The following is a 14461-nucleotide window of genomic DNA, read 5'->3' on the forward strand; positions in this document are numbered from 1 at the left end:
ATTTCGATTAATACGCTACTATTGGCTTTGTAATTTATTTGGTATAAGCATCAACAGTTCGGTATTTTTAATTGAACTTCAATTCAATTTACTCCATACAAATACCTGAAGAAGTTTTTTTAATGATTTTTTTTCAAATTTTAAACTTTAAATGGCTTTCCTGTAAAGTTGCAAAAATGTCGCTTCAACCAATTAGCCTTTCACCCCTTGGTATGAAGTATTGTGGGAGGTAACGTTTGATTAAGCTTGCATATCAATACTATATGCAGTATTGCAACAGACTGAAGGTGTGATTTTTCTGAAGACATTAAAATTTTTAAACGTGATGGTGCTACTATTGTTGGTACGGCGTACTGTGAGCCCGAATCAATATTGTACAGTATCCTATCTAACTCAACCGCGACGCATTCATTCAGTCCTATATGAAGGTTAGGACTGCCGCTTTACAATAAGGATAGATTCATTCGCGAAACAGCTGCTCTTGACTTGTTAGGTCTCCTTCGGAGGCGCTCGGGCAATTGTTAGCAAATCCCACCCCTCCTGGCTGAGCCTTTGCTCGCTCACCTGTCCTGGTGAAACTGGAAAGGCTTCCGGGCCACCAGCAATCTTTAAATTAAAAAAAAAACAGTAAAGACTGAGCCCTGTCTCGAGGTGGGTTGTGACATTCACGCTATAATGCCCCATGACCACTTCAACAAGGAAAAAATACTTGTGTATCTGGCAATTGTGTACCCCAATCCGCTGATAAGCTAATAAATTAACGAGCTCTGTGGTGAAGTTTTGGTCACTTCTACTGTTCTTCAAAAACAAACAGCAATATTTTTGAATAACTTTTTAAATATTTTTATCTAATAAATGATCATTATTTTAATTAAATAAATCACAAAACCAGTACACGAAATCTAATCGTGTAGCATAACATGGTTTTTATGTTAATTTAGAATTAGGCAACTAAACCTTTTCAATAACAGGTTTGTAAGACTGAAAATCTTCACAAACGAATCGAGATGAGTTTTCCGAAGGCTTCCGAGTTTTCCCGAGGGTGTATGGAATCCTCACCTTTGGAAAACATCGCCCAATGCCGAATCAGTGCTGGCTCGTAGCTCGCCGCGAAAGGTCGTGACCAAACGCCGTAAAAAAGGAAATATTCGCGCGTAAATTGAAAAATAATACTGTGTTCTGTGATCAATCGAATCTGATTATTTTTTTTATTCTTAAATAATATTATTTCGTAACGTTTTCAATATGGCAGTGTAATTTGTACAAGATATAAATAATGAGCTATTTTCTCATACGATTTTAGTCTGTGAAATATCTTTAACATTTTTAAGGAGTGTACAACCAATTCATTTTGAGTAAGCAGCTTGGAGTTTTTTGCTAATGGTAGGGCTGGGCTTGTATTGTGCACCTGCAGTAGTTATCATCATCCTGCCGATTTCTGCGGCGTAGACCTTATGCGGTCCTGACCAAACCTGATCGCCAGACCGTCGGTCTTGTATTAAGGACTTCAGCCTCATATCTAAAGAAGAAGCTTTCACGTTTCAGTATCTATGAAATTCAGTGTAGGTATCACGTAAGGTTCGATAATTCATTAGTGGATCTGCTCATCAAAGGTTAAAAGAATTTGAATTTTTCAAGTTTTATACTTGAAAGAAGCGTGTTTGTTAAGACACTAATAAGTTATTTTCGCACTAATTGAGTCTACAATACAATGTATTGAAGGGTTTGGAGGAGGATACAAAAAATAGACACGAATAGACATCCCATTTAGTTCCAAAACATTTCCTTCCAATATACAATATTCGTAATGTTATTTCAATTCAAATTCAAATAACATTTACAACTATATTTTATATTTACTCTTTCTGTATGTCTACTTATTTGTCTGATCGGTTTTACGGCTCAACGAATTTAAATGGCACGGAAATAGCTTCACCCCCGAAGAAGGCTACTATTATTTAAGAATCCACCCTTAAACGTGGTGAAAGGGGTAAAGTTTTGTAAGGGTAACTCTTGATAATGAATGATACGTAGAAACTTGTTATTCCTAATGAGATAATTGTTTTCGTGAAAATCGATACCTCAATACGACATACAATAATAATCGATATCAATCACCCGGTGACTGATTCCTGGAGTTCTAAAGAAATTTCAGAGAAAATGGAATTTCTTATAAAGCGGCAAAGGAACATGTTGCATTTGTGATAAGGCCATTTTAAAACACACTTTACAAAATAAATTAACGTCATTTCTTTTGAATTTGGCCGGAGAAACCGTGCACGAACCTAGTTTAGTTGTATATCGCTACATTGTATATTTTTCTGATTTTGTTTTAGATGCCAGCTCTCAAATCGCGTTTTGAGATATCAAAAACAAGAGAAAGACACTATATGAATGCCACTTCCTTGAGACATCAGATCCTATTCTCAATTTCTGTTTTCACACCCTCATACTAAGAACATGTGATTGCTTTGCAATTATACCTTATATAAACTGCGTCTTAAGATCAGAGCTGGTACAATTTTGGCAATATTGGTGCATGTATCATAATTTTCATGGACACTGACAGCTGGCCATCTGACAATAACTGTCATAATTAAATACGATGGCATTTAGTATTAAACTTATACTCTGATTTATACTCTTGAAACTTATACTCTTATACTCTGATGAAAATGAAAATCTCTATTTTTTCATAAAATTATATTACTTGAAATAAGTAATAAAAATATTTACCATACATAAAGTGGGCTATTTTAGTTCGATTCAAAAGAAACGCTTTTACTGTATAAGCTATATAGTCAGTTATTCCGTTCTAATTCAGTTTTATTGGGAAAATATTTTGAGAAACTTGATTTTCGTTATCAGAATAATGTGATTTCTAATTTGAAACGACTTTTTCATTATTCGCAACACAGAATTTTTTTGTACTATTTGATAATAATTGTCATTTTATCTTAAGTTCTAGTACAATTAATATATTCCATGTTTTTTTTTTTGCTTAGATGGGTGGACGAGCTCACAGCCCACCTGGTGTTAAGTGGTTACTGGAGCCCATAGACATCTACAACGTAAATGCGCCACCCACCTCGAGATATAAGTTCTAAGGTCTCAGTATAGTTACAACGGCTACCCCACCCTTCGAACCGAAACGCATTACTGCTTGACGGCGGAAATAGGTGGTGTGGTGGTACCTACCCGTGCGGACTCACAAGAGGTCCTACCACCAGTAATTACGCAAATTATAATTTTGCGGGTTTCATTTTTATTACACGATGTTATTTCTTCACCGTGGAAATCAATCGTGAACATTGTTGAGTACGTATTTCATTAGAAAATTGGTACCCGCCTGAGATTCGAACACCGGTGCATCGCTCAACACGAATACATCGGACGTCTTATCCGTAAGGCCACGACGATTTCAAAGGTCAGTTAGAGTGCTCAGTTTTGGCTATTTAAAGTGAGACGCAGCTCCACTGAGGTATATGAGATAGAACTTTTTAAATGTTACGCAATCAAACATTAATCGCACGTATTTTGCAGTCAAGACATACCTTAAATATACCTTATATTAATTTCACAGTGGATACCACAATACGAAAGCTGCTACGAGACATGAATGTTTCTTTGTTGTAAGGGGGTGAACGAGTACCCCACCTCGTATACTATAGCGATTACTGGAGTCTATAGAACGGCCGTCTGGTGTAGTGGTAAGTGACATGGTCACTACACAAGGGGGTCGCGGGTTCGAATCCCGCCAAGGGAGGATATTTGTATGATAAATATAAATGTCTTTTCCAGGGTTATGGATGTATCTTAAATATAATATGTATGTATAATAAAAATCTTACATTTCTTTCCGTTATCTGGTACCTGTAACACAAGTTCTTTACAAACTTACCACTGGACCAGTTAACGTGGCGTGATTGTTAGTAAAAAGTAAAAGTAAAAGTGAAGCAAAAAAAAAAAAAACTTTACAGAAGTCAGAACCAAAATCCCGAATTCGAAACATGACGCTGAAATTCGCTGCATGCTTCTCGGCAGAAATAGGCAGAAAGGTAATATCTAACCGTGCAAACTCCGAATAAGCTCACCACCAGTTCAAGTTTAAATTTCAATAGCACCGGCTATTGGCTATTGCTATCCGAACCTTCAAACCGAATTATACAATATCACTGTTAAATCACTTTCGGCGTATTGGGTAATTTCAGTGATGTATGGTGCATTGCGTATTTTGGCGAGTTATCATATTTTATCCGGAGAAATAGATGTTTCATAAATCAATATTGTCGATATATTGAGAAGTATAAGAATAATAACGACATCGAGTTGACCGTAATTGGATTAACAATTTTTCATGTTTTTATCTTAGGTAAGTCTTAATAGCATATATGTACCGTCCAACGATCTTATACCATTAAACGAGCAATTCTCGGAAACGGCTCCAACGATTTTCATAAAATTTAGTATACAGGGGATTTCAGGGCGCAAATCGATCTAGCTAAGATTTATTTACAGAAAATGTTGTTTTATTCGTGTTTTCAATAATCAACTCGTTCCGACATCTATTGGCGAATAATAATACTATTTTTCTTAATTGAGGGCAACTAACCGCTTTAAAGACACAACAAGATGGCGTTATCAAAAAAAAAACCGAGCAAAGGTCGGTCATCATCTAGTTAATCATAAAGCTTCCAATCTTCTATTTATTTGTGAACATACCAAAAATATAAGCATGACTGGAAAGTATCACTCAAACGCGTTTAATATTGAACTATTATTTAATTTAAAGCACTACAAAACCGAACTATTCACTCGGAACTCGTTAACTGAATCAGATAGTCGTCTGAATAACTCATTTGATAATAATAAATTATTGGTCATAATTAAAAATGAACCTTACCTTACCTTAAGTTTTGGTTTATTAGAAACTATTTATTTTAGCCAGTAGTTAACTGATGGTAGAATTATGGACCCGATTAGTGCCATAATGTTATTCAAATAATCCTTTATAGACATTAACTGTACTTGCATCGGCACTTCGGCAGTACATATATTAAAATTGGAACGATACAGAGAAGATTAGCATCGCCCCAGCGCAAGGATGACACGAAAAAAGATATCACTAGATAGATAGATAGATAGATATAAGTGGAACTGAGCAAAAGCTTTCCAAATTTTTTTTCTTCTTTCCAATCCTTTTTTTTGGTAACTGCAAGAAATGATGAATTCAATTTTCAGACATTTTTAGTTAGAGGTGTCCTTTTTATGCTCTATTCGAAAAGCAATTGATTCAACCCCGATAGTTGAGTATTATCACTTCTTTTCAATTTCTTCACACTCACAATTTCACAATTTCTTCGTTGCACGGAAATAATTCAAAGCTTCGATTAAATCTAAGTTTGTTTTTTTTTATTGCTTAGATGGGTGAACGAGCTCACAGCCCACCTGGTGTTAAGTGGTTACTGGAGCCCATAGACATCTACAACGTAAATGCGCCTCCCACCTTGAGATATAAGTTCTAAGGTCTCAGTATAGTTACAACGGCTGCCCCACCCTTCAAACCGAAACGCATTACTGCTTCACGGCAGAAATAAGCGGGGTGGTGGTACCCACCCGCGCGGACTCCCAAGAGGTCCTACCACCAGTAAATCCAATCTAAGTATGCGGCATCGCGTCATCACCTCTTACAGAGACGTTAATTATATCGAAAAATAGATTTCAATTTTGATTTCGAATCAATCACAACCGGATTATGCGGGCAGTGAAAAAAGTCACCTGAATTTGCGTACAGTTTCGTCGAAAAATGCTCGGTCTACCCTTTACGTACGCCAAAAATCGTTTAAAACCGCCACACCAGTTAGGTCGCTTTGTTCGTTCAAAATACCCAATTTTTATTCAAAATAGTCTCACGATGAAAGCAACCCAATTAGTTATTTTATCGTGTTTGTAACATAAACATTTATTTAATGTATTCTAAATAATATAGATAAAACTTTACCGTATTTATTGAAGCTTAAACTGATTTTGGTATTCGTTTAAAATAATGAAGTTCGCTTATTTTTCAAGCAGTGCTTTTTTTTCTCGATAATAATTTAAAAAGTCTTTGATGGCGGCATCAGCAATATTGATGTATCAAATTTTACTTTCTTATAAGCGGTAACCTTAATTGCAACGCAAATATTCATCAATTTCTTTACGAATTACAAAAAAAGCTATAGGGTAAAGCCGAGATAGATGCCGCAGCGGGATAGATGCCTCATGTTCTAAAAACCTAACTTCCCGCACTCATAACAAAAAATTAATTTCATAAGTAGGAACCACAGTCACCCTATACCTTATGTACCATATGACAATCGCGTGGTAACGAAGTGTTTTCCTCGTGCATGTAATTTTCTCCGCGCGGAATTTCACGAACACGTCAAAGATTTAAAGGTTAGTATTTAGCGTGGTATAACTTTATAATTAATGTAAAATTCCATTATATTTTTTACTACGTGAATATATTGGTTCATTGAGTCTGCATCTAGGTGTAAATAAATGCTATTATGTTTATAATTTATTTACAAAAAAATTGGGTATCTATCCTTATCACAAAGGATAGTTGCCCTGATTTTTTGGGGTATAGGTGCCTTTAGGGGCATCTATCCCTCCATACTCTGCCATTTCAGAATATAGCAGAAATAGGCCACGAAAACATAAAACATAAACAAATTATTTACAGTTTAAGCAGCGAAGATGAAGACAATCCACTTAACTATAAAATGAAAGGAAATAAAACAATAGATTTGCCCCTAAAGAAATCTAAGGGATAAACCTAAAACGCATGTAAATATATCTGCATTGAATGTTTTGAAAACTATAAAAATACGAAGTCGCAATCCGACTGGATTCCATGTTTAATGTTTCAGAACTAGCTACATGAAACGTGTTTTTAGAAATGATACCCATTCCGACAGGAGCCCTCTTCTTCGATATAGCGAAGGCGTTCGACAAAGTCTGGCACAACGGTTTGATATACAAACTGTATAACATGGGAGTGCTAGACAGACTCGTGCTCATCATACGAGACTACTTCTCGAACCGTTCGTTCCGATATCGAGTCGAGGGAACGCGTTCCCGGCCCCGTCACGTCACAGCCGGAGTCCCGCAAGGCCAAGCCCTCTCCCCGTTACTATTTAGTTTGTATATCAATGATATACCCCGGTCTCCGGAGACCCATCTGGCGCTCTTCGCCGATGACACCGCCATCAACTACTCGTGTAGGAAGAAGGCGTTGCTTCATCGACGACTTCAGACCGCAGCTACCACCATGGGACAGTGGTTCCGGAAGTGGCGCATCGACATCAACCCCACGAAAAGCACAGCGGTGCTCTTCAAAAGGGGTCGCCCTCTGAACACCACGCTGAGCATCCCTCTCCCGACTAGGCGCGTCAACACCCCCGCCCCCGCCGTTCGCCCAATCACGATGTTCGACCAGCCCATACCGTGGGCCCCGAAGGTCAAATACTTAGGCGTCACCCTCGACAGTAGGATGACATTCCGCCCCCACATTAAGACGGTACGCGACCGTGCCGCCTTCATTCTAGGACGTCTCTACCCGATGATATGTAGGCGAAGTAAAATGTCCCTTAGAAATAAGGTGACACTCTACAAAACTTGCATACGCCCCGTCATGACCTATGCAAGTGTAGTGTTCGCTCACGCGGCCCGCATACACCTAAAATCATTTCAAATAATCCAATCCCGTTTTTGCAGGATAGCCGTCGGAGCCCCGTGGTTCGTCAGGAATGTCGACCTCCATGACGACCTGGACTTAGAGTCCATCAGTAAGTATCTGCAGTCGGCGTCCATGCGCCACTTCGATAAAGCGGCACGACACGAGAACCCTCTCATCGTGGCCGCCGGTAACTACATTCCCGATCCTGCGGACAGAATGGAAAGCAGTCGACGTCGCCCAAAACACGTCATCTCGGATCCTCCCGATCCACTAACGGTGCTTTTAGGTACTTCAAGCACCGGTCACCGTTCTCGTCGAACCCGTCGCTTGCGACGAAGGGCTCGACGAGTAAACTAACTCTCAGACACAGCCCACTGAGTTTCTCGCCGGATCTTCTCAGTGGGTCGCGTTTCCGATCCGGTGGTAGATTCTGCGAAGCACGGCTCTTGCTAGGGTTCGTGTTAGCAACATCGTCAGGTTTGAGCCCCGTGAGCTCACCTACTAAAGTTAGGGTTACGCTGACATAGCCGCTAGGGCTATCAGCTTAGGTAGGGAAAAAAAAAAAAAAAAAATAGAAATGATGTAGAAGATGTGGAAAATTGAAAGCACTATCCAGTTAAACTTCAATTGGACAAAATAATAAAGATATCTTTATTGTGTTAATTTAATATAAAAAAATATGATTTGGCAATGTACACATTGACACTTAATGTGAATATTTTATAAACAATTAAGAATTTATATTTTTGTTGAATAAATATTTGTAAAATTTAATTTAATAAAAAATAGGATAATGCATATTGAAAGTAAAAAATTTGTAGTTTAGCTTACGCTTACTTAACGCTTTAAAATTTTAATTATGATCATTTGTGTGACATGAGAATTATCTTTTAATTATAAACATTCAAAGACTTAAAAAATACAAAATATTTTTTATTATTATGACCCATGTTTCTTGGAGACAATTGCTCTGTTAGGAATAGAACTTCTTAATATTTGGTTTGGTTTTTTCGTTTACACGGTATAAAGGGCATCTATCCTGTACTGCAGGCATCTATCCTACTCAGTATTTTCTTGTTGGGGCAACTATCCATACAGGTAGGCATCTATCCTCCAAAAAAAGGTTCTACGAAAAACGAATTTCTGCAAAATCTGTATTTGATAGGTTAAAAAAAGTTTATACTAATTAAACATAAAGGATTGAGCTAACTACATTAATAGAAATTATTCGTATAAAATTAATATTTTCAAAATTACATGACTATTTCAAAAAGTGGGGCATCTATCTCGGCTTTACCCTATGCTCTTCAAAGTAGCTCAAAATATCAGCGTTATAAAATAGTAAGACCGAATACGAACTTATACAGATACAAGAGAGGTGGATCATCAGAAATTTTTCGGACTACCTTCGTGGAAGCGGATTATGTAAGACGCCGAATAGGCACCGCGGAAATCTTACAAATATTGTTCATTGGGATCAGAACCAGCATGAGTAGAAAGCGTTTCCATGCGCTGCACCGATTTCTCTGACGCGACCTTCTTGGTACTCTCTCATCGTTTCCTAGACCTCAAAAAATGGCCTGTTCACTCTATCGTGGGAGACTCGTAATGCTGGTGTCACCATAATCTCTCTATATTTTTTTATTGCTTACATGGTTGAACGAGCTCACAGCTCACTTGGTGTTAAGTCGTTACGGAGTCCATAGACATCTACAACGTAAATACCCACCTTGGGATATAAGTTCTAGTCTCAATATAGTTACAACCTGTACCCCAGGTACCTCAGGCTGGGGCAGCCGTTGTAACTATACTGAGACCTTAGAACTTGCATCTCGTGGGTGGCGTATTTACAACGTAAATGTCCCACCCACCTTGGGTGTATCACCTAACCGTCACCACCTAAATGTCCATGGGCTCCAGCAACCACTTCACACCAGTTGAGGGGCGTGAGCTCGTCGAACCATCTAAGCAATAAAGAAAAAACCCGCATACGTAGATTCCACCATTCTACCTATTTTAGAAGCAGTCACACGTGTTCCAGTTTCAAGGGTTGAGCCAACTATTATAGAACGCAATTAAAAGTGGAGCTTCATGTTTCAAGGTGAGTTCAAGGCATTCATTTCATATCTAGTCTATTCCAGTCACCACTTTCCACCAGGCAGGAAGCAAACTCGCCTAAGCTCTAAGCCTAAATGAATCTTTAAAGCTTTTAAATTCAAGACAACAGCACAGTTTCTTTTAGCTACGAGGATTCGCAATGAGACTTTACCATCGCTTTCTCTCTGAGAATGTTCCGCAATTAACTCCGACTAGAATCAAATATACACGTACCTTACAGAAAACAATTTTCCATTTAGTATTTATCTTATTACGGAGTTTTTGGAACGAAGTTCCTTACGGCAGGCTTGGAGGGGATAGGGATTTTGCTGCGCGACCGAACTGAAAAAAAAGTGATAGTAAAACCGTAAGAAAAAATCCGTGGAAAAAAGTGCGTGGAATAAAAACCGTTAAATGAGACGTGCGTTAAATGAGAAGGGATTTTGCTGCGCGACCGAACTGAAAAAAAAATGATAGTAAAACCGTAAGAAAAAATCCGTGGAAAAAAGTGCGTGGAATAAAACCGTTAAATGAGACGTGCGCAGACGCCACAGTCGTATACACAAGCGAGTAGTGTATAATACCTTTCTTTTCGTTCTCTCATCCCTTCTCTCTCTATTTTGTAATTATTTCTATTTCTATGTAATTTTATGTTATCAAACAAAAATAAAGAGACATATTTTGTTATTTTAATTGATAATTTGAATTACGATTTTATTTTTATTTTACGTAATTTATTATTTCCTAAAATACTGAATTTCCTAAATACTTTCCTGTACTTAAATAAAAACTAATCAGCAAAATTTAAGAGAAAAATCAAGAAAACCAACATAAAATTGAGCACGATTTTTTTTTGCAAATTGTGTCGATTCTACATTAGCCGAAGGAACTTCGTTCCTACCTGGTGTCCCACGACACCACATTTTTTTTTTTTTAATTTTTTTTTTTTGAGTGAATTTCATTCTAAGTAGCTACTTCAAAATTCAAAATTCTAAGTAGATTGGTTGGATTGGATTGGATTTAGGAGATTGGATTCTAAGGTGTTAAGTGTTTTTTTTATTGCTTAGATGGGTGAACGAGGTCACAGTCCACCTGGTGTTAAGTGGTTACTGGAGCACATAGACATCCACAAGGTAAATGCGCCACCTACCTTGAGATATAAGATCTGAGGTCTCAAGTATAGTTACAACGAATGCCCCACCCTTCAAACCGAAACGCATTACTGCTTCACGGCAGAAATAGGCAGGGTGGTGGTACCGACCCGCGCGCACTCACAAGAGGTCTTACCACTAGTAATTACGCAAACTATAATTTTGCAGGTTTGATTTTTATTACACGATGTTATTCCTTCACCGTGGAAGTCAGTCGTGAACATTTGTTTAAGTAGGTACGTATTTCATTGGAAAAATTGGTACATGCCGGCGGGATTCGAACACCGATGCTTCGCTAGATACAAAATGCACCTGACGCCTTATCTTTTAGGGCACGACAACTTCCAATCTAATTCAAAACCATTTTGGGGAAAATGGTTTTGAATTAGATATTACTTAGTGTCTACGCGAGACACTGTGGCCTTATTGCGTTTATAATAAAACCAATTGAATTCTTGCTACTTGCCTTAATTCTAATTTACAATGCTTTAGTCGTGATTGCACGTCGATGAATGTAATGAATCTGATTTTCTCGAAGAGGAAGGATCTTGTCCAATTATGATTTTTATGCGGTATCATCTATATATTAATACATGAAGCAAAAACTTTGTATCCCTTTTTACGAAAATTGCGCGGACGGACGAGTAGGAAGTTTCTCACACTTATAGAGAATATAGGAAGGAGTGCACAATGATAATATTTATTTTTAAATTATGCATTAATAATACATTAAATCAATAAAAAAACATTACACACATTACCATGTATTTGACGCACACACACATTTATACTCTATGTTTATTGTCAAACTTTTGTTATTGCTTAAAGTCTGTGGTCAAATTGAACCATAATGATGTTCAAACTTATAATTTCAATTAATTATAGTCGAATTTCGACTACTGCGGGATCACTAATCTTAAGAATATTGTTAAATGCTGTCAGCGTGCGGTGCCGGTAGTAGTAAATGTTCAGGTATGACCTTTAGCTTGCTGTGCTAAACGAGTCAGGCGCCGCTACGCTTGGTATGTACAATAATTGTACATGCATTTTTCTTTTCTACGAATTATCAGAATTGAATTCGAACACAAAACACATTCCGTTTTCTTTGAATCCCCGCTTACACTTCGAACGGCAGATCGATACCCGTTGTTCTGTAGTGCAATCGTAAATAAATGAAAATCCATTACTAAGAATATACGAACGCGTGAGTACCCAAGAATAATAAAAATGCTATTCTTTCTTATAGAAATACCGAAGTTTTTAAACAATTTTTTGTTTATACTTTCTTAAAATTACTTAAAGCTTTGTAGTACGCTTCATGAATTTCTCATTGGAAAGGCACAAATTTCCTTTTTTTTTGTTTAAATATACAATGGCTGTCTTATTCATGTGTTCTATCTATACTTCTATACTAATATTATAAAGAGGAAAGATTTGTTTGTTTCGAATAGGCTCCGAAACTACTGGACCGATTTGAAAAATTCTTTTTCCATTAGAAGCCGACATTGTCCCTGATGAACATAGGCTACTTTTTTTTCATTTTTTTTTATTTTTTTTTTGGTTTCATGTGTGTTTTAATGTTTCCGAAGCGAAGCGAGGGCGGGTCGCTAGTATAAAAATAAAACTAGTTTGTGACACCCTTGGTTCTGTATACATAATACATATGTATTCGTCGTCTTGTAGACGCTCACGCATTGTTAGACCTGTTCAGTTGAAATTTATGCTAATGTTTTCATTACAGAAACAGTTTCTGACGAGATGATTGAACAGATTGCTGTATGTACTTCATATCTTATACCTTTAAACGAGCAATTCTTGTATATTAATATATATAGATATATAATCTGAATCTCGGAAACGGCTCCAACGATTTTCATAAAATTTAGTATACAGGGGATTCCGGGGGAGATAAATCGATCTAGCTACGAATTATTTTCAGAAAATGTTGTTTTAATCGTGTTTTCAATTTTCAACTTTATCGATTGACTCTTCCCGACATCTATTGGTGAATAATAATACTTTTAAGCTATTTCAGCAGATGGCGTTTTTAAGCCACCCGAAGCCAATGAGTGTTTGGTTTAAGGTTAGACCAAGAAAACGAATTGCTTATTTATATTATTTGTGTCTTTTTCATATAAAATATAAAAAAATACCGAGCAAAGCTCGGTCATCGTCTAGTAGATTTATTGAGAGAATACATTTGAATAATTATGCATTCTTTTTAAGAACATTCAAAACAAATAAGTGAGGAGATTTCATAAAAAGAAATAGCTATAAAATTATGTCATTACGGGGGAAAAATAAAGTCGATTTTACTTCGGGAAAGCCAGAAATGTTGTTCAAACATTCACAGACGACTTTCAACGAGTTTTTTTTTTTCTTTGTTAACAAAAGGTCATGGTATAGACCGATAGACAATTACGGAGCGCTTCGAACACGATATTTACTCACGTCGACCAGATGCTGGGTTTCTTTCGTTCCCAATTTCCCGATACCGACGTACTGACTTATTGCCAGTTGCACACTACCCTTTTTTCGACTTTTAACGTAGAATGAACAACTAAATTATTTACTATTATTGGTTCTAATAAATATGATTTTCTTTTACAGTATCAATTGAAGATAAATAAAACGATTTCATTTCTGTTAAAAACTTATATTTGCAGAACTTTTTGCAAAAAAAATTATATAACATTTCACGCTTTCATTAACTAAACTTGAGTGAGCCATGGAGAGGTACCAGGAGCGTGGGGCGTCCTCCAACCAGGTGGACTGACGACTTAGTACGCACGGCGGGAAGTCGTTGGATGGGGAAGGCGGAGGACCGCATTATGTGGAAGGCATTGGGGAAGGCCTATGTCCAGCAGTGGGCAGATAAAGGCTGATGATGATGATGAGTGAGCTTTTCCATATCTTCAAATGGACTACACCTGAAGTAAGCAGGTCGGAATGACTTAAAATGATATTTAATCTACATTAACCATACGCGTACCATACCATAGCGTATCATAGCAGTAGGCAGCGGCTTGGCTCTGCTTCTGACATTGCTGACGTTCATGAGCGGCGGTAACCACTCACCATCAGGTGGGCCGTATGCTCGTCGGCATACACAGGCAATAAAAAAAACATTACAATATGCAATTAGGTCTACACATAAATATACTAGGCTGGACGTAGTTAGCTTGGTTATTGAGTGCAGACTGCGCATCGGCAAACGTAGCGTGGAACCCCCGCAGGTAGAGCCTGGTGGTTGCAGATTACTTGCGAAGGGTAGCCGGCAAGAACTGGATGAGAGCAGCCGAAGACCGGGCTCACTAGTCTACTGGTGGTAGGACCTCTTGTGAGTCCACACAAGTAGGCACCATCACCCCGCCTATTTCTGCTGTAAAGCAGTAACGCGTTTCGGTTTGAAATGTGGGTGTAACTGTAACATCTGGTGTAACTATACTGAGACCTTAGAACTCATATCTCAAGGTGGATGGCGGCATTTAGT

At 37.6% G+C, this 14461-nt stretch overlaps 1 protein-coding gene and 1 non-coding gene across 4 annotated transcripts in view; both read left to right on the top strand.

Moving 5' to 3' along the window:
• The first annotated feature begins 1102 nt into the window (after positions 1-1102).
• The window catches only part of LOC114249309 (protein turtle homolog A), a 99860-nt gene continuing 86501 nt past the window's right edge, over positions 1103-14461 (top strand). For 2 of the 3 annotated variants that reach the window (XM_089738727.1, XM_028182828.2), the window contains exon 1: positions 1103-1355. The gene's annotated coding sequence lies outside the window, so the exon portion shown is untranslated. Of the gene's footprint in view, positions 1384-14461 lie in introns of all 3 variants that reach the window. The other variant, XM_089738728.1, reaches the window with a different exon arrangement.
• On the top strand, positions 5037-5139 carry LOC114249345 (U6 spliceosomal RNA). Its single transcript, XR_003624985.2, has one exon. It is a non-coding gene; the product is annotated as a U6 spliceosomal RNA (small nuclear RNA).

This window comes from Bombyx mandarina, chromosome 25 (genome assembly GCF_030267445.1).
Source record: "Bombyx mandarina strain Sakado chromosome 25, ASM3026744v2".
In the NCBI taxonomy this organism is placed as follows: Eukaryota; Metazoa; Arthropoda; class Insecta; order Lepidoptera; family Bombycidae; genus Bombyx; species Bombyx mandarina.